The sequence below is a fragment of the Ovis aries genome, chromosome X (assembly GCF_016772045.2).
Source record: "Ovis aries strain OAR_USU_Benz2616 breed Rambouillet chromosome X, ARS-UI_Ramb_v3.0, whole genome shotgun sequence".
NCBI classification, from domain to species: Eukaryota; Metazoa; Chordata; class Mammalia; order Artiodactyla; family Bovidae; genus Ovis; species Ovis aries.
The window spans coordinates 43,052,837-43,074,714 of record NC_056080.1 but is presented as its reverse complement, the minus strand read 5'-3'; the positions used below and the strand labels follow the sequence as shown (position 1 = coordinate 43,074,714).

The 21,878-nt window shown below is 39.3% G+C and overlaps 1 pseudogene; it reads left to right on the top strand.

Moving 5' to 3' along the window:
* The first annotated feature begins 1,221 nt into the window (after nt 1-1,221).
* On the top strand, nt 1,222-13,614 carry LOC105605674 (small integral membrane protein 15-like; annotated as a pseudogene).
* The last annotated feature ends 8,264 nt before the right edge of the window (nt 13,615-21,878 follow it).

Genomic DNA, 21,878 nt, shown 5'->3' with positions numbered 1-21,878 from the left:
GGGGGATCCAGAAATAGAGGGAGATAAGGTTTCAGAAGATACTCGTGGGGACATTTGTTTGAAAATCAATGTACTAGGGTAGTGGGGGCTTATGAAATGTGGCTTTTAGTCTCAGAATCTAGCTTATTGAATGGGCACAAAATCTGGTGCATCCCTTAGGCACTATTCTCAGAAGAAAATAAGTATCCATAAATGAAGTCTGAAGAACCAGAAGGAGAACAAATAGTTCACAGACAATGGTTTCTGTGCCATTCTGTGCCCATTGATCCAGGGCCAATAGTACTTAGGAGCATTGCAAGAATACTCACAGTGCTGCCATAGTGCTGTGTCCACTTTAAGTATCACAACACTAACGCAGGCTGGCAACTCAGCTTCCAAGGCAACTATGACACCTTGCTGTCTTGGTTCACCAGTGATGACGGTGCATCCCACTGTTAGTACAGTTAACACATGCATTACATTTCCTGTAGTGATGATGGTTTTATACATTTTTTGGCATAATTTCACACTTTTTAAGAAAGCCAGCAGGGTTAAATTTATATTTGTGGCTTTGGAACAGAATGAGACTAATACTATTAAACCTTGACCTTGATCTTAACCTTCATGGTGACAGAGCCAGCCAGTCCACTAAACTGGAGGTTCTCCTCATTCTGAAGGCAAATGTGAAGTGGTGATTTGGACCGTTATAGAGGAGAAATTTTGTCATAAAAAAAGAATTAAATTTAACACCTAAAGTTAAATAGTTATAATTCATAACTGATAACGAAAGTATTAACTGCTGGTCACATTTATAGCTATTCTTTCATGTCACTAATCAAAAAGTGAAAATAGTGTTTCTAGTCTTAAAATATCTCTTCCTGGCTTGGAAAACAATTTGATTTGAGAGTCATATGCCCTAAACTAAATCTTTATTTTCTTGCTACCAATGTGGGACTGGATGGGGGCAGTTTTATGACTCATATTTTCCAAATTCTCTGAAAGCCATAGAAAGTGTTTCCTTCCAATTCTATTACGTGGTCTATTGTCAAAGTTTCCCTCATGGAAAAAAGTAGAATATGCTTGGAACGTTAGAGAACAGTGGCATTGGGAAGCCCATTAAAAAGTTTCCATCCTCCTCTCTCTGAGCAAATGGAGACCTGCAGAAACCCTCGAATTTGCCCAAAGTCATACACTTAGTCTTGGATTTCAGACTAGAACCCAGACTTCCTGTTCTCCACAACCATGAGTTCTTCCCTTCCCATTGCCCCTGAAAGGAATCCTGCTTTTCTCAGGATCTTGGATGTTGACTATGGTGAATGGGCTGGAAAAGAGCATAGCGAGACAGAGTAAAATTTAATGGGGCATATCAAGGCTGAGAAAGAGGAAAAAGAGTTATAGTTTTCCAAAAGACCTAAAAATAGCCCTGGGAATGGAGAGAATTTAGACATTATTGGATAGTAAGTTACTATGGAATTTGCACTGTATCTTTAAAAAATTAAACATATTTAGCCATATGTTAATGTCTATCCCTAAGGATTGAGAGATAACTAAATGAAAACATTGATCAGTTAAAAACACTGCATTCTTGAAATGCCGAAGGAATGTCTTCCCCATTTTCTCTGAATGAATAAAGGGAAATTATGTTATAATTTTAGCAACTTACATCTTTAAAATGTGTGTGATAATCCACAATGGTGAAGGGCAAGCCTCTTATAAGCTGATCTTCAGTTCAGTTCAAGTCACTCAGTTGTGTCCTACTTTTTGCAACCTCATGGACTGCAGCACACCAGTCTTCCCTGTCCATCACCAACTCCCGGAGCTTACTCAAACTCATGTCCATTGAGTCAGTGATGCCATCCAACCATCTCATCCTCTGTCGTCCCCTTCTCCTCCTGCCTTCAATCTTTCCCAGCATCGGGATCTTTTCCAATGAGTCAGTTCTTCACAACAGGTGGCCAAATTATTGGAGTTTCAGCTTCAGCATCAGTCCTTCCAATGAATATTCAGGGCTGATTTCCTTTAGGATAAGGATTTCCTTTAGGATAGGATAAGGATTTCCTTTAGGGTAAGCTGATCTTACCCTCATAATTTATAAGCATTTAATAATAATGGAGAGGTTTATGGACTGAACTGATTTTCTCGAGTTCTCAATTTCCCAGACCAATCACTTTAGTTTTCTTCATGTAACCACCTGAACTTTCCTCAGAAACTTAGAATGAAGAACAATTCAACTGGTTTGGGTCTTGAGGAAATAACAATTGGTTTTCTTCTAAACTCAAGTGTTTGCTAATCCACTCAACCTATGACTTTCTATTAGGTAGAATGTGGTGCCTACATGTTATGACTGGGAAACTGTTTGGGTAAGTTGATTTCTTTCTTGTGACCTTGGAGAAGTTAAGATACAGATTTACTTTTGGTTACTTTTTCAGGCCCCATTGAAACATACACACTTGAATAAGACAGCTACACAAGATGAAACACCAAATGCATGGGTAGTTGGGAAGGCTTAGATCAGAAATGGAAGCCATACCCTGCTGATGCTGATTCATGACCCCAGGACACAGCCATATCTGGGTAGACAGACAAGCCCATTCCCTTCAGGAACTAGAATAATGGAAAGGCTTGGATCTGGGCAGAAAGGTTCTACTCAAGCTCTGCCATAGGTATATTGTTACATCCCAGAAAGACTGCCCATTGAAACACCTTAATAACATCTGTTTTAATGTATCAACAAGTACCCAGCCACCACTTGCTGAAGGACAATAGTTCATGTGAAAATGACATCGTATGCCAACAAATCAAATTTTCCCTGAACTCTTCACTATATTTATGAAATATTTTGGTAGAATCGACCAGAAATCTATGAAAACACGGGTAAATTCTTCAACTTAAATATGAATGTAATTCCAAATTTCTCGTTGGTTAAAGACATGTTAATGCCATCTTCTCACATGGTAGACAGAACGTTTAAAATTTGGTGACCAGGGTGGACATGGACATGCATGCACTAAGGAAGGATTTGCTGCCTCAGCTGTCAGTCTTCTCCAAGACTGCCTCAGCTGCAGAGTCACTTTGCCCAAGGGTATGCTTTTCCAGGGGTGGCTTTCACATCCAGTGACTAATGTAGGTGGAGTCATAAGAGCCTGGCTATATTACTCTGATGAAAGACAACTCTAGCCAGAGCTGTCCAACTGGGTTGGCTGAGGCATGTCAGCTCTACTTCTCTTTCTGGCCAGGCGTGCTTCTCTCTTTGTGTTTGTGATGATCCCTGATAAATACCTTGCATCACAAGCTCCATCTCAGCCTCTGAGTCTTGGGAACCAAACCTGCAACAATAACTTCTACGCATTTTATTGGCCTGGAAAAAGAAGCAAGTGCATCTAAGCCATCTTGTCTTCTGAGGTGGCCCATAATATTTAGGGTTCAAATCAATATTTCTACTTCCTCTAAATGCACAGCTTCAACGTATGTACCAATATCTAAGTGCTGGAGACACTGAGGTGAAAAAGCCATAGCCTTGATTTTCATACGTGTACAACCTAGAGAGGGTGAGAGATGACTATAATAAGTTCACTGGTGACACATAGAGATAATCCACAAGCAGATGCTCTTGTGTGCTTGGTTTTAAGGAGGCCGTTTTTAAACCAAGGGGCTATGACTTTCAATAATAACATTATAATGATACAGCACTTGCACAGATGGTATCTCATCCTTATGAGGTAAATTAATTACTACAAAAATCTCCTGGATAAGAAACCAGAGGTTCTTTGCAATTCTGTAACACCTTTTTTTTTTTTTTCTGAAACTTGAAAACAGAAGACAATGACCACCAAACCATCTTGTGTTGGCATCTCTCAGTTCTCATTAGCAAACTTCCATCCCAGAATGTAAAGAGCTTGTTGACACAAAGCATGAGGGGTTTGATTCAATAGAACTTTAGAGAATATGCTATTTGAATATAAGCTTCTGCAGAAAATAAATATATTTCAAATTATATATGAAACCAAAGCTGAGCTTGTGAGTTTAAAATCCTGTCATATTTGGCTGTAATCTTTTGAATAGCTTCAATATTTTCATGTTATGTATACATGTTAAACTGAATGTTTTATTTTAAAATTGTTGAGAGTTAGACATGGCTCCCTTAGTGCAGTCTGACTTGTGTGGCCTGTCATTGTCATCATCATTGTTGCTGTCATCATTTTTAAACTTGATTAGCAGAGCACAATGAAGCAGACATTGAGCTTAGCACTTTCTCTGCTTTATCTCATTTAATCCTTCCAACAGACTGTGAGGTTAAATATTACCCTCACTTTACAGATAGTACGAGTAAGTTCTTATGGTTTCTAATCATTCAGACTTTCTTTGGTATCTGAGAATTCTTCATTATCTTCAAAACAATCACTAAAGTTAATATTGCCATCATCATCACAAAGTGTATTAAAGTAACTGTCCATGCATATGTGCAGTGGAAAAAAAATTTAAAGAGGTAAAGATCTTTCCTGGTAAAAGCTGATATTCTAAACCCTGCGTTTGGTTTTAAATAACTAAATTCTTAACAATGTGTCCTCTTCAATTTTGGTCAACACCAGCAGTGTTTTCCCCATAATCCTAGCATCCAATTATTTCCTCTTCGCATTGGGACAGTCTCCTTCACATGCCCTTATTAAATTGCACAACTTCATTTGTGATTCATGACTTTTTAGGTAATTGTCATTGGAAGAAGCTCTCAGAAACCATAATACTAACAGAATAATTGGTCTGATAAAGGTACATGCAGGGCACGTCATCCCACTGTCTCACTCTACAGAACAGGGTTCCTCAACTCCCCATCGTTCCCCCTCACACCCCTCCCTCTGGCCACAGAGCAGGAGGAGAGCCATGGGCCAGGGAGTGAAGCTTCGTTTGTATTTATAGCTGTTCCTCATGGCTGTTATTGGTTGAGCTCCATCTCCTGTCAGATCAGCGGCAGCATTAGATTCTCATAGGAGCTCAAACCCTACAGTGAACTGTGCATGCGAGGGATCTAGGTTGCATGCTCCTTATAAGAATCTTTCAGAAACCACCCTCCTACTGCTCCCCCCAACCGCCTGGTCCATGGAAAAATTGTCTTCCATGAAATCAGTCCCTGGTGCCAAAAGGTTGGGGACCACTGTTATTTATAGAGGTTTCTGATCCTGTGTCTCCTGACTTTTCAACCAAGGCTCACGCCATTGGCCAATGCTAAATCCTTGATTCTTCTTGCATGGCAGGTTTCCATGATCCATACAAATGAATTCTTCATTATTGTTGTTGAAACCAATATTCTAAGACTTTCTTTAACCGTTTGGCCACTTTTACTCACTAACTCAGAGTGCTCGTTGTATGTTAAGGTCATGAACTCTGAGGCAAGACTGCCTTACATCCCTGTTCTGCTGTTTACTAGCCATGTGACTTCTGGGCAAACTTTTCCATCTTTCTGTGCCTTGGATTTCATATCTGTAAGGTCAGATGAGTCTGTGAATAGAATTCATGGTTCTATTATGACAATTAAGTACGCTGATACATGATGTGTAGAAACCCAGAACTATACCTGGCACTGAGCAGCACTCATGAGTATTAGCAACCATTTGCATTATGCGTTCAGAGTTAGAACAAGTTGCAGCTTCTCAAATAGAGCTTTGCCTAAGCTGAATGGTATTCTTATCCATATGTTTCCCCAGAAAAATTTATGCATTCCTAAGACTTTCTGTTATATTACTATACAATAAAAAGTTTTCATTTTAAGATTATAATACTAAATTGGTAGAAATAAATCAAAGTTGGTTTCTATTTTATAGCTTAATTTTTAGTTTGCGTATTCTGCTTTAAAATTACATTCACTCAAGTGGCAGAAGACACTTATTAGATCATTTTATTTGCCCTCCTCCTTGCATGAATCAGGCTTAGATGAAAACAATGTGTAAGCTTTTTAATATTTTTCTGAGAAATTAATTTATTCTGAAGTAAGGTACAGCCTTTTCTTCCTCCCATCATTCAGTTATTCTCAAAAGGCCTGTCTTCTCTCCCTCTGCTTCACACCCCACCCTTTAATAACAGCTTACAGCTGTGAGTTAATGAGCCTATTTTGAGGTATGTCTTGACCAGTGGCCTGCTGGAAGAACTTTATGAAGGCAACATTTTTGGTTACGTTTAAATTTAAAGACACCAGAGAGTCAGGGACTATATGTTCCACCACAAGGAAGGGAGGATTATAGTAAATAGTACAAATTAACGCATTTAAATCATTTATGCCTTACATTAATTTCTACTTTACCAGAATAGTACAACTATGGATGAGTATAATTTATATAATCTGCGCCAAACAGTGCAATTATTGATGAGCACAGTTTAATATACCTAAGTCAATTATTTCTTACATTAAATTCTATTTTGCCAAAACAGTAGTCATGTACCCTTAGCCAGAAGCCTTTGTTGCAAATCTTGGATTTGAACAAAGAGGAGAATATCTAATTCAAATTGGAAGGTTATAATTCTACATGATTAAAGCTGTAATGTGAGCCACATAAATCATTTTTAACCCTATAGTAGCAACACTAAAATTTTTTTAAACAGGTAAAATTAATTTTAACAACATATTTTACTCAATCCAATCTATCCCAAATATTGTTTCAACATGTAATCAACAAGAAAAGTTATCACTAAGATCGTTCACATTCTTTTTGTCATATCAAGTCTTTGAAATCTGGTGCTTATTTTACATTCACAGTGCATGTCAATTCCAGCCATATATTATTTTTGAAATATATGTACTGAAATCTTTGTGTAAAAAGGGAGCAAACGTAGTGGACAAGTCTAAGAATAAGAGCAAAGAGGTTGAGGGAACAAAAAAAGAGGTTGAACTGGTTTAGTAACAGTTCGAAAGCAACAATAACACGAGCAACAGTTACTTGGAGATTTTGGAGACTTTACTGTCCACATGGCCTTGCTCAATAATATCTAGGAGTCAGGAAATCCAAATGCCCTCCTGGCTCCACCACCAACCGGCTGTGTGATCCAGAGAGCATCACTTATGCTTTCTTCTACTCAGTTTTGTAGACCAGATTATGAAGATCTCTTCCCATATCATGAATATTCTACACACACACCCCCCCCACACACACAGCCCTGCTCTAACACTTAACTATTCTTAAGATAAAGTTTCTCCTGTACTTTCACCACAAAGAAACCTTGTACTTTTACTTATTGAGTTTCTCATGTTTCCTTTTCTTCTTTTCAAGAGCTGTACATGGGTGATATTTTATATAAGTGATTAAAAATAGAAATAAGCTCATTGCTTTGACCAATCTTAGAACAGAATGAATTGCTGATAATGCATCATTTATTTTGAGAACTTTTTTTTAAAGGTTTAATATGTTATCAATATATTTCACAAAAATGTATTATATTTTCATGATCTTTTCCTCATAGCTCACTCTTCCTCTCTTCCCTTCTAACAAAGGCAGCAAGCAGCAGATGGATGGGAAGGGAGTGGGGTCGTTCAGTGGTGGGTGGGTGGGTCGGTCATCCCTTTGCTTTTGTGTATTGAGTCGCTGGCTATATGCCAGGGGTACTTGAACAAAAACAAGAGCAGAGCGATACAGGCTTTTAGGCAGAGTGCTCATTCATAATTAAGTTGCTTAGTTGCAGGGCCATCAAAGGAAGACTTCAAATACCCTGACAGCAAAGCCACCTGTGCTAAAAGCAGAAGCAAGATGGTGCAGGGGAAAGGTGCAACCGATGGCAGACACTCAAGAAGCACAGAGCTAAGAGGCCATTTTGAAAGACAAAAGCATGAACCCGGGCTGTGTGTCAGAGGAACCTGGCAAGCATTTTTAGATCTGAGACTCAAAATCTATTGCTGGGGCTTGTGCTAATGCACAAGAATCTCAAACCTTTCTTTGTTCACTGTGTTGCCTTAAACGGGAGAGTCTGCTTTTAAAATAATAAGCTTGTGACATCATTCATGGGATATTTATGCTGCATCCAGTATTGGGCTGGACTAGATGGGTACAGTGTCTAATTTAATCCTCTCAACAACTTGGTTGTTAGGTGCATTTTACAGACATGGAAACCAAAGCTTAGAGTGCTTGAGTGATTTGTCCTGGAGTCTCACGACCAGTAAGGGGCAGAGGCAAACTAACCACAGGTCTCTGTCTGCACGTGCGTGTGCTCAGTTGCTTCAGTCCTGTCCGACTCTGTGTGACCCTCTGGACTGTAGCCCACCAGGCTCCTCTGTCCACGGGATTCTCCAGGCAAGAATACTGGATGGGTTGCCATGCCCTCCTCCAGGGGACCTTCCTGACTTAAGGATCGAGTCTACGTCTCTTTCGACTCCTGCATCGTCAGGCAGGTTCTTTACCACTAACGCCACCTGGGAAGCCCTAGATCTCTATCTACTAAGCTTAAAATTATTTTTCTTTTTGCTGCATCCACTCTCTGTCCCCACACCTGCCAAGGTTTGACCCTCAGAAGTCACATTTTCATTGGATGACTGTATCAGATGGTCAGTCTATTGTAAAATCCTCCTACCACTCAAGTCTTTTAAAGACCAGCTCCGATTTCTAATAGGTCCTTAGTAACTTTTAGGGAATCTGGGGACTCTAGCTTACTACTGGGGCCCTGGAAACTTTCCAAAGAAACTTTAAGTCAGACTTTCCTTGCCTTTGAACCCAAAGGATTTGGGTACAACTCAGCTGGGTTTAACATAACAGACAGTTTCTGGGATCATTTTCTTTTGCTCCCCAAAATGATATAAAATAGAGGTATGGGACCAGGTTACATCATCGTCTCAAAACGCAGGGCCACACTGATGGTAAAAAAGGAGAGGTCCCTAAGGATAATCTAGTGGAGCAACCTTGCTTTATGCCTAACAAGATCAGAGAGGTTAAAGCCACAAACCTAGCAAACAGCAAAGCAGACCTGGAGCCCCATCTCTCCTACCAGGCTAATGGCTATTTCATAACCGCCCAGTCCCCCGCCCCTCAACCGCCTCCCTCCCACCAATGGCCAAGTTCAGACTAGACCCACTGGCAGTTTGAGCTAAGGAATAACAGGTCCCTACAATACAGCAAGCCAGTACAGCTTTTGATAAACACGACCTACTTTTGGGAAGGGGAGAGATGGATAAATTAGGAGTTTGGGATTAGCAGGTACACACTGCTATATATAAAATAGATAAACAACAAAGACTTACTGTTTAGCATGGAGAAGTCTACTCAATATCTTATAATAACCTATAAGGGAAGAGAACGTAAAAAAAAATTAATGTATGTGTTTATACATATAGGTATAACTGAACCACTTTGTTGTACACCTGAAACACAACATTGTAAATCAATATTTCTATAAAAAATTTTTAAAAGGCCTACTCTTTCAAACAGGCAAGCACTGCAGACAACATGTACCTCTCCAGAAATATAACCATCTCAGACACATAGCATGTGATACTGGCCCACTGCTTCATTCTCGGTAGGCAAAAATTTTTAGAGTCAATACTCCAAAGCATTTAGTTCAGTTCAGTCACTCAGTCATGTCCAATTCTTTGCGATCCCATGAATCACAGCACGCCAGGCCTCCCTGTCCATCACCAACTCCCGGAGTTCACTCAAACTCATGTCCACCTAGTCGGTGATGCCATCCATGCATCTCATCCTCTGTCTTCCCCTTCTCCTCCTGCCCCCAATCCCTCCCAGAATCAGGGTCTTTTCCAATGAGTCAACTCTTCACATCAGGTGGCCAAAGTATTGGAGTTTCAGCTTCAGCATCAGTCCTTCCAATGAACACTCAGAACTGATCTCTTTCAGGATGGACTGGTTGGATCTCCTTGCAGTCCAGGGGATTCTCAAGAGTCTTCTCCAACACCACAGTTCAAAAGCATCAATTCTTTGGCACTCAGCTTTCTTTACAGTCCAACTCTCACATCCATACATGACCACTGGAAAAACCATAGCCTTGACTAGAAGGACCTTTGTTGGCAAAGTAATATCTCTGCTTTTCAATATGCTATCTAGGTTGGTCATAACTTTCCTTCCAAGGAGGAGTAAGCGTCTTTTAACTTCATGGCTGCAATCACCATCTGCAGTGATTTTGGAACCCAAAAAAATACACAATAAACATTATTTCAGGCAACATATCTTACACTGGCAAGACATTTGGAATGTAGCCTTTAGATGGTGCTAATGTTCTACTTTTAACACAGAGTCTGCAAGAACTCTGTGCTCAGCATCAAAGAGGTAGAAAGGACCTTGAGAAGCTAGCTATATTTCAAACCTCCTGTTCCAAGCCCTGGGAACACACCGGCAAACAGGTTTGGAGCTATCTTGGTAAAAATACATTTCAGAGGCGTTCATTGCTATAGCTAGCTTTTGGTCATGCTGAATGTATCTTACCGGGTGGCTCAGGTGGTAAAGAATCACCTATAATGCAGGAGACCCAGGTTCACATTAGTGGGTCAGGAAGCTCCCCCAGAGAAGGGAATGGCTAGCCACTCGTGGTCTTGGGGCTTCCCTGGTGGCTCAGACAGCAAAGAATCTGCCTATAATGCAGGAGACCTGAGCTTGATCCCTGGATTGGGAAAATTCCCTGGAGAAGGAAATGGCTACTCACTCCAGTATTCTTGCCTGGGGAAATTCCATGGACAGAGGAGCCTGGTGGGCTACAGTCCATGTGGTCACAGAGTCAGACACGACTGATAGACTAACAATTTTGCTTTCACTTTTCACTCTTGGTAGATCTCATGCAATTCATGCCATCAGTCAATACTTTAAATATGAATATACATCCTCAGAATTCAGATCCATCTGTGTCTTTGTGCACTGAGTAGAACTTGTGGCTATCTTGGTTCCTAATGTCTGATTGTGTCACCAGATTTGTGTAATGGAGCTATTCATTTTGTGAGACAGTTTTCTTTGGGAAAGACTCATTCATTCACTTATGAAAGAATTGGTGAAATCTACCATCATTCATTTTTCTTTCTGCCTCTGAAAAGAGTGGTAGGGTGGGGGAAACACATCACACCATAGCAACCTTTCTATGGCGGGCTTTTATGTCTTATTTCTCTTTTTCACACACTGTGAGTTCCTGAGACTCCATTCGTCTCACAGTCCTGCCAAAAGAGACAATGCTTTGCTGTCTACTTTTTCTTTGCCAATGCAGTAAGTGACAGGCTGTGTCACAGTCTCATTGAGAAGCCTTTGACACGGTTGAGATTTTTATGCACGGAAGAAAATTACTCCTTGTGCATTTCCATGGACAGCTCTGCATATGTAGGAGCTGACAGAGGTTCCCAAAGTAAGACATCACACTTAATATATACACTTGTGAGTGTGTTTGCGTGTGTGTACGTGTGTTTATATCTGCCCTCAGTGGAAGAGAAAGAACAACTACAGAGCAAAGAAGGGTAGAGATTAGGAAAGAGGTGAAGTTTCCACCCAGATTATCTACTGAGAAAAAGCTGGGAGAGTCATGATACCATCATTCTGATGTCTGAAATGGTATTATAGTGGAAAAACATGTTTGTCCAGAAAGATCACAGAAGGGACAGAATTAGATCCAAAGAGATGGAAATCTCTGGGAGACAGGATTCAACTCAGTTTCAGCAAGAATTTGTTGTTGTTGTTGTTGTTCTTAAAATTAAAACAACAACAACTCTAGGATCCAGGTGAGCACTGGCCCGTGGGTGGGTTGGGAAGGCCACTGCTTCTGCCTTCCTGCTTCCGTCTTGGAGTATATAAACTGGTCAACCGCTTGTAAAAGAATGAAACTAGAACACTTTCTAACACCATACACAAAAATAAACTCAAAATGGATTAAAGATCTAAACATAAGACCAGAAACTATAAAACTCCTAGAGGAGAACATAGGCAAAACACTCTCCGACATAAATCACAGCAGGATCCTCTATGACCCACCTCCCAGAATATTGGAAATAAAAGCAAACATAAACAAATGGGACCTAATTAAAAGCTTCTGCACAACAAAGGAAACTCTAAGCAAGGTGAAAAGACAGCCTTCAGAATGGGAGAAAATAATAGCAAATGAAGCAACTGACAAAGAACAAATCTCAAAAATATACAAGCAACTCCTGCAGCTCGATTCCAGAAAAATAAACGATCCAATCAAAAAATGGGCCAAAGAACTAAATAGACATTTCTCCAAAGAAGACATACAGATGGCTAACAAACACGTGAAAAGATGCTCAACATCACTCATTGTCAGAGAAATGCAAATCAAAACCACAATGAGGTACCATTTCACGCCAGTCAGAATGGCTGTGATCCAAAAGTCTACAAGCAGTAAATGCTGGAGAGGGTGTGGAAAAAAGGGAACCCTCTCATAGTGTTGGTGGGAATGCAAACTAGTACAGCCACTATGGAGAACAGTGCGGAGATTCCTTAAAAAACTGAAATAGAACTGCCTTATGACCCAGCAATCCCACTGCTGGGCATACACACCAAGGAAACCAGAAGTGAAAGAGACATGTGTACCCCAATGTTCACTGCAGCACTGTTTATAATAGCCAGGACATGGAAGCAACCTAGATGTCCATCAGCAAAGGAATGGATAAGAAAGCTGTGGTACATATACACAATGGAATATTACTCAGCCATTAAAAAGAATACATTTGAATCAGTTCTAATGAGGTGGATGAAACTGGAGCCCATTATACAGAGTGAAGTAAGCCAGAAAGAAAAACACCAATACAGTATGCTAATGCATATATATGGAATCTAGAAAGATGGTAATGATAACCCTGCATGCGAGACAGCAAAAGAGACACAGATGTATAGAACAGTCTTTTGGTCTCTGTGGGAGAGGGCGAGGGTGGGATGATTTGGGAGAATGGCATTGAAACATGTATAATATCATATATGAAACAAATTGCCAGTCCAGGTTTGATGCATGATACTGGATGCTTGAGGCTGGTGCACTGAGGCGACCCAGAGGGATGGTACGGGGAGGGAGGTGGGAGGGGGGTTCAGGACGGGGAACACATGTATACCTGTGGCAGATTCATGTTGATGTATGGCAAAACCAATACAATATTGTAAAGTAATCAACCTCCAATTAAAATAAATAAATTTATATTTTAAAAAAAGAAAAAAAAAGAAAGTAACAGAAATTTAAAAAAAAAGAATTTAAGCCTTCAGTCAGAGTTTATGGTAGAGCTAAAGAAGAAGACAACCAACCAAGGATCATATGAAATTATGATTGGCTAATAATCCCAGGTGGCATTAGTGGCGAAGAATCCGCCTACCAATCCAGGAGATGCATGGGATTCAGGTTCGATTCCTGTGCTGGGAAGATCCCTTGGAGTAGGAAGTGGCAACTCACTCCAGTATTCTTGCCTAGAGAATTCCATGGACAGAACAGCTTGGCGGGTTATAGTCCATGGAGTTGCAGAGTTGATATAAAGGCTTAGGCTGAGTATGTTGTGGAATGGGCTTCAAAAAACCCATATGACTTCTTTTCAACAATTATTTTGGCCCTAATGTCATTGTTTCTAGCAAGCGCTATATTCTCTTGGAAATTGGCTAAGATGATTGGGAAAAGGAGCAAAAGAAGAAACAAAAATATCAAAAAAATATTGCAAAAGCTAAATGATTGAAAAAACACTGAAGGCATGAACAGGCTCTGCAACCAGAGGAAAATCATTTGGAAAATTATTCAGCTTTGGAAGGACCCAGTAAGGTTTCTTTTCAGATCTTATGATGGTATTTTTTAATAAACAAAGTCTGAGCATATGGAAGAATCATGTTAGTTCTCACCTGTACTGTAGCAGCTTTTCTGCTTCAGTATAGAAGTCGGTTGACAGTTACTATAAATTGGCTCTTATTACGCTACAAATTCTTTGTAACTGACTTAGTCATTTGCCTTTTTGCAACTTATGTATTAATACTAAAATGAAAACATCCTGTGGAGAAAAATGGCTTTAGATCATGAACTCTATTCAAATAATGGCTTAAAATGGGGCCCTGTTCTGGACAAAGGAGATTAGGAATGCAAAAATCAGAATTGTCCTGAGGTGAAAAGCAGGCTTTGGCTTAAAAGAGATAGGATGTATTAATTGCATCTTATCATTATCACTTATTTCCTCAAATAGAATCATTTCTGGCTTCTTCAAAGCAAAATAATATTATTTAATGAGTACTTCTATTTTCTGTATTTTTCTCATTTTAGCTTTTGTGATACTGGTAATTATCAGACATTCTGCATTTTTCAAAATATAATTTTGTAAAGAATTCTCTTATTATCTTGACTGTGTAGAATACCACTTACTGGATATAATAATTTTTGTACTTGTGAACACCACCGTTTTCTTAGAGATGATTTGAGTATAGTAACAATATGATTTAAAGCTTGTAGTAAAAATGCCAAACCTGTAGTACCTTGGAACCAATTTATTCTCACTTGTGCTAAGAAGAAATGTGAAGTAGTTAAAATTTTTTTCAGATAATTTGTTGATTATATAAATATCAGTTTTGCTTTACCTTTTTGATCAAACAGGTTCACGGCGAAAATTAAAATTTCAAATTTCCTTTAAGGAACTTTTAAAGAGTAACAGTTAAGTCAAATTTCACAAATAGTAAAGAAAGACAACATTTGGAAAATTTTTGTTTGGCATAGTATTGATTAGATGAAAAAGATGTACATTTTGTCAAAATGAGACTATAATTAGAAATAAAGAGTTAAAGGATAGTTCCTTCATTAAGTAGCATAGCTGGAACTTTTTACTCTAACATGGCTTTTAAAAATGCATGGTTAATAATTTCAGTTGTCATCAATAGTTAAAAGCTTATTAATTCTTTCCTCACCTCTGATAATGAATTTTAAATTACAAAAAAACTATCCAATAGCTTTAATTGAAAAATGAAACTAGATACTAAAATAAATTTGATATATTTTTATTTTTTAAAAAATCTCTAACTTACCAAAGAGTTGCAAGAATAGTACAAAGAACACTCATATGTTGTTGATCCAGATTCCTCAGTTGTTAATATTTTGCCATATTTGCTCTCTATCTCTGTCTTGTCTCTCTCTTTCTCATTCTTTCTCATATGTGTTTTCCCCTGACTCATTTGAATGTAAATGACATGTAAATATCCTTATATTCCTAAATATTTCATCATGCATTTCATAATAATGACATTCTCTTACATAACTTGGGGCTTCCCTTGTAGCTCAGACATAAAGAATCTGCTGCAGTGTGGTAGACCTGGGTTTGATCCCTGGTTTGGAAAATCTCCTGCAGAAGGGAATGGCAACACACTCCAGTATTCTTGCCTGGAAAATTCCATGGACAGAGGAGCCTGGTGGGCTATAGTCCACAGGGTCACAAAGAGTCAGACATGGCTGAGGAACTAACACTTTCACTACTTTACATAACTTGAGTAAAATTATATACTCCATACTCAAATTTCAGCAATTATTCGAATGGTATGCTTTGTAACTATTTTTTCCCTCTGATTCCAAGATCCACTAGGATACATTTCTGGTGATGCTAACAAGTATGAGCTTTTTAAGATTTTGGATTTTCAGAAGTGAAAGGGTCTGTATCATATATCAATTTTCAAATATCAGCTTGGCAAGTATATCCTATTGTGCTTACCAGTATGGCAGAATAAAAGATTTAAATAAACTCAACAACACCATCCCTTTGTGACTAAGGCTTTCTGTGTCCTGTGTATGAAATCTGTCTGCTCCAAAGTGGTGAAAATATCCTCTTAGGCCTTCTTATGGAATCTTTTGTAGTCCTAGGTTTTACCTTTAAATTTATAATACACCCCAAAATAATTTTGTGTGTGTGTGAATGGAGTGAGGTAGAAGTTAAGTTTCTCTTTGTTTTCTATACAACTGGCCCAGTTCCATTTCTTTAGAATATTATCATGCTAATCATCATATCTTTCATAGATGAAGGGATTTGGCCAAAAGGTTGCACTCAAATGAAAGACTGGACAGAGAGGACATTGGGAAGGGGTGGTCATATGAGGGGCAGAGGGCTTGCATTGTCTTGCCTCAAACATCAGTAGTTGGGATTAGTCCTGGGGGTCTGAAGGGTCACTTGTGGTCTTCTTGTTGAATTGCAGAAGACAAGAGTCTTGCTCATTGCTTTAAAAAACACCTATTAGGGACCACCACTCTGGGGAATTTGTTCCTGCCCAGGAAAGAACACAGAAATTAACACTTAGGTGGGAATTCTTATTTCTTATTTATTTATTTATTGCCTCACTGCACAGCACATGGTATCTTAGTTCCCTAACCAACCAGGGATCAGACCCTCACTGCCTGCTTTGGAAGCTGAAGTCTTAACCACTGGATCTCCATGGAAGTCCCCATAGGTGGGAATTCTAATTTTAGTTGCAAAATACAGAGTACCATATGTGTTTGTTTCAGAGGGGGCTTGGTTGGAAGAGACATTCAAGATGAGACTTGAAGGAAGGGAACAAAAGAGCCAGGTGAACAGAAAGGTTAAGATGACACCAGCACCTATGGGGATAGGGAAGCTGGCAGCCAGCAATAGGCAGCCCCAGAGACTGGGTATGGGAAGTGAGGCAGAGGGTAAAGGAGCACAGGGATGACAAGAAAAGGGATGCACTGGCTGACTTGCCTCTGGTACTTTGCACTGTGCTAAGGATTTTAGACTTGATTTTAGGTGCCTTGTGAAGCCTTTGAAAAATTTTAAGTGTTAGTGACTTTTCTTTGCAAAGAGCTTTCATGCACAGAAAAATATTCTTACAGTTACTTGTGTCTTACTATTTAATTTATCAACATAATAAATATAAAAACCATTACTTTTCAGCTTTTAAGCTCAACATATAAGCTATATTTATAACCTAAGTGATTTCTGTGTAAGAAAAAAACCATCACTTTAATTGGTTATTTGATTAATATGCTCTTATTTCATAAATTTGACAAACCAAATTTTCCTCAATATTTAGCATCAGTTTCAACTTGAATTAATTGAATGATCTTAGGTGTTTCAAACTATATTTACAAAGTTAATGCATTTGGTTCTCTCACAGCTACAAAGGCAGATTTACAAATCTAATGTGAAAAACTTTCCTAACATTTAGTGGATCAAATTCTCTTAAGCATTTCAAAGATCTTAAAAAAAGAAAAGAAGCCCATTTGGAGCAACACAAGCCTTCAACATTTGTCAGTACACTTGTCCAAACAGAACGTTCCCAAAGTGTTCTTGTTTTTAATACCTTCCTTGTGTTACTTAGTTAAGCAAATGGAATACATTTGCCAGTTCAGTTTAGCTGAGGTTTCTTAGTCAAAAATTCTGGGTTGTAAAAGTCTGACCAGAAGCGTCACAGGCCCTGTATTTTAAAACATTCCTGGGATTTCTTTTATTAAATTATGGTAAGACGCACAGACATGGAAATGACTGCCATGAAAGAATAAGTTCTTACAGATTCCTAGAATGAGGAAGCACTCCACACAATTCAGGGCCACATGGGGAAGCACCAGAGTCGGTCAGGAGGCAAAAAGAGTCAGGGGGAAATGTAAGCAAGAGCCTTTAGTGCAGTTTTTGTGAAAAGGAATGAGTGAGGCAGAGTAGGCAAACAGAGCAGGCTTGAATAGTGTGAATAATTTTGACAGGCTCTGGGCCATGAGAATGGTCCCTGGTTTTCTGGTACCTAGCCCTGGAGTGATTTAGGGCAGAGGGATATTGTCTTGGGAGGCAGGATCCTGATAAAAAGAGGTAGATGGAGGGTATAGACTTAGGATTGGTTGGTTTGCGGGAAGTTGTTTGCTATTTTTAGGAATTAACTAAACCTAGGGGAGGAAGTAGTCCTCCTCTAAGTCCACAAGGTCCCAAGATGCCAAAGCATCATAAAATACAGAAAATTAAAAAAAAAACAACACATGACTAATATACCCTGGACACTCCACTTAAGGTGAAGCAGGAAACTATTGGGAAAGCCTCCTTCTTGTGATCAGCTTTTGTCTACCATGTTACCTGACATGTGGGATTTAACAAACCACACAAATTTCAGGATCTAAACATACAATACAGCATTGTATTTCTGACTTGAAAATATTCATCTAATATACTAGCTGGGGCCATTTTTAAGCTCAGTGATTATTCTCTTTTGCATAGTCACTGATAATACCCTCTTCCCGACCCAGGGATCAAACCTGGGTCTCCTGCATTGCAGGTTGATTCTTTCTGAGCCACAAGGGAACCCCCTAATAATACCCTACTAGTGCTTATTACACTATAATGGATGGAATTTTGAACCATATCCTCTGGACTCATTTGCATCCTGTATCTCTTTCTGATTCTCATATGCCTCGTGAATTGCTCTTGTGTTATTGCTTTATTCACTTATTCATGCAAAAATGAATTATTGAAAGTTTAGCACTAAGCACTGGGGATACACCAGAGAATAAAACAAACATTTCTGCCCTTTTGTAGCTTTCATTCTAGCTGGGAGACAGACAACAAAAATGCATATAATCAATAAGTTAATTGTATAGTATGCCAGAAGGTGGTAAGTATTACGGAAAAAAAGAAAAAGTAGAGCAAGGTTTGGGAAGGCTGGTGGGGAAGTGAAAGATGTTTGAAATTGGCTGGACAAGGTAGTACTCACAGAGCAGGGAGCATCTGAGTGAACACTTCACATTTACTAGTAGAACGATGTGATCATACCTGAAGACCAAGGTTGTTCTTTCATTGGTGACATCTGTCATCTCCTAAGGGTTAGATGAAGGCATAATGGGAGGAGGAATAGAGAGAGAAGGGACACATGACTTGCAGATGAGTTAGGTGTTTAGATTCTGGAGGTGGTGGTAAAATGGACTACTTGTAAGTTTCCCTGCATAGTCTGCAGTAGGTGGAGTGCTAAATCCTTAGAAGCACTTGGCTGGGCTGGGCAAGATGGAAGCCAAAACCAGACACAGGTATAGCAGTAGTCAGCACAGAAATGGCAGTGGAAGCCATGAGAATAAGCAAACCTTTCAGAGGACCCTAGAACCACCCACATTTAAGGGGCAAGTAGAAAACAGGCCCTGCTGGAGACATCTGAGTGGTTTCTGTCAGAGATGCTGAGGCAAAATCAGGAAAGAAGGAGTTGAGGAAGTGGGAGTTGGCGAAGATCCAGGGGGTAGCCAGCAGTGCATCATCCAGCCAAGGACTGTGTGAAGACTAGAGGATTTAGTGGCATTATGGGGAGTCTTTGGTGACCTTGGTCAGAGACTTGCCATCAAAGTGTAGAGGAAAGGGGCCCAACTGCCAGGGGAGGTGGATGGTGGGGACTGAAGGCTGCAGAAATGAAGCTAGCAAGCAAATCCACCAGGCTTTTTTCAGATTTCCTAGGCAGGGAGGGAGGAAGAGTCCAGAGGGGTGAGCTCCTATGGCCTACTCTGCCCTATCCAGGACCTGCAGACACAAACCTATTGTTCTCCAGCGCCCTCTACTGCCTTTAATACAGCATTTATTGTCTTAGCTTGCATAGTCAGGAGAATTCTTCTCTGACCTTTCAGGATAATTACCATAAGGAGTCAGGAAACTGACAAGAGCTTTGTTGTTCTGTAGTATGCTTGCATACTTCCATTATTTTTCAGCACCCAAATCTTGCCTCTGGCATCTTTAAAATGGATTTCCATATTTTGTTGATTTGTTTCACTTTTACCATTCTCTTTTTAGCTATTTCTATTGAGCTCATTAAAAAAAAAATCATTTTAAAAGTAAATTTATGTCAATAACTATAGGGGTTTTACAGCTGTTGGGTTTTGGGGGGCCATTCTCTATATTTCTAATTTCTTTATTAATTTTTGTTTAAGTATAGTTGCCTTACAATGTTGTGTTGGTTTCTGCTGTACAGGAAAGTGAATCAGTTATACATATACATATATCCTCTCTTTTAAAGATTCCTTTCCCTTTAGGTCACCACAGAGCACCAAGTAGTAGAATTCTACTTAGTAGAGTGCTATACAGTAGGTTCTCATTAGTCATCTGTTTTATACACAGTGGTGTTTATATGTCAGTCTTAATCTCCCAGTTTATCCCACCCCCTTCCCTCCTTGATAAACCATAAGTTTGTTTTCTATATCTATGACTTTATTTCTGTTTTGCAAATAAGTTCATCTGTATCGTTTTTCTAGATTCTACATATAAGTGAAATTATATGATATTTGTCTTTCTCTGTCTAACTTACTTCAATTTGTATGACAGTCTCTAGGTCCATCCATGTCCCTACAAATGGTGTTATTTCATCCCTTTTTAAGGCTGAGTAATGTTTCATTGTATATATGTACCACATCTTCTTTATCCATTCCTCTCTTGATGGCCATTTACATTGCTTCTGTGTCCTGGATATTGTAAATAGTGCTGCCATGAACATTGGGGTGCATGCATACTTTCAAATTATGATTTTCTCCAGTTGTATACCCATGAGTGGAATAACTGGACCTAATGTGCATGCATGCTAAGTCACTTCAGTAGTGTCTGACCCTTTGAGACCCTATGAACTATAACCCACCAGGCTCTTCTGTCCATGGGATTCTTTAGGCAAGAATACTGGAATGGATTACCATGTCCTCCTCCAGGGGATCTTCCCAACCCAGGAATCGAAGCTGTGTAGCTTATGTCTCCTGAATTGGCAGGTGGGTTCTTTACCACTAGTGCCACCTGTGAAGCCCTTGTTGGATCATATGGTGGCTCTATTTTTAGTTTTTTAAGGAGCCTCCATACTGTTCTCCATAGTGACTGTACCAATTTACATTCCCACCAACAGTGCAAGAGGGCTCCCTTTTTTCCACACCTCTAGCATTTATTGTTTGTAGATTTTCGATGATGGTCATTATGACCACTGTTAGGTGATACCTCATTGTAGTTTCTATTTAAATTTCACTAATAAAGAGTGATGTTGAGTATCTTTTCATGCATTTGTTGGCCATCTGTATGTCTTCTTGGTGAAATGTCTATTTAGATTTGTCCATTTTTTGACTGGGTTTTTTGTTTTTATGATATGAGCTGCATGAGCTGTTTGTATAGTTTGGAGATTAATCCCTGGTCGGTTGCTTCATTTGCAAATATTTCCTCCCATTGTTTTAGTTTTGTTTATGATATCCTTTGCTGTGCAAAAGCTTTTAAGTTTAATTAAGTCCTGTTTATTTATTTTTGCTTTTGTTTTCATTTTCTAGGCAGTGGATCGAAAAAGATCTTGCTGTGCTTTATGTCTAAGAGTGGTCTGCCTAATGTTTTTCTCTAGGAGTTTTATAGTATCAAACCTTACATTTAGGCCTTTAATCTATTTTGAGTTTATTTTTGTGTGTGGGGTTAAGTGAAAGTCTCTCAGTCGTGTCCAACTCTTTGTGACTCCATGGACTGTAGACTACCAGGCTCCTCAGCAGACAGTCTGTGGAGTTTTTCAGGCAAGAGTACTGGAGTGGGCTGCCATTTCCTTCTTCAAGGGATCTTCCTGACCCAAGGATCGAACCCAGGTCTCCCGCATTGTAGGCAGACGCTTTACCATCTGAGTCACATGGTGTTCTAATTTCATTCTGTTTCGTGTAGTACAGCTGTAGTTTTAAATCTGGGAACATTTTGGAGAAAATCCAACCATGACAATATGAATTTCCCTTTTCCCATGGACTTCTTTTATTCAACCAATTTATTTTATTTAAACTTTCTCCTTCTTCCCTTTATTCCTCTTCCTTATCTTCATCTTCATCAGGTTTTGCTTCTGGAATGTTGTACTGAGGATTAGAGTACTAAGATGTTAAATACTTGTGTTAAATACTCGTGTGTTTCCAGTGCGTAGTTTAATAGTATAGCATTAATCCTCTGGAAACACAAGAGTTTTGATTTCAGTGTATGGGGTCTGATTGCTCCTTACCTCCATGTGACAATGAGCCATCAATGATCACGA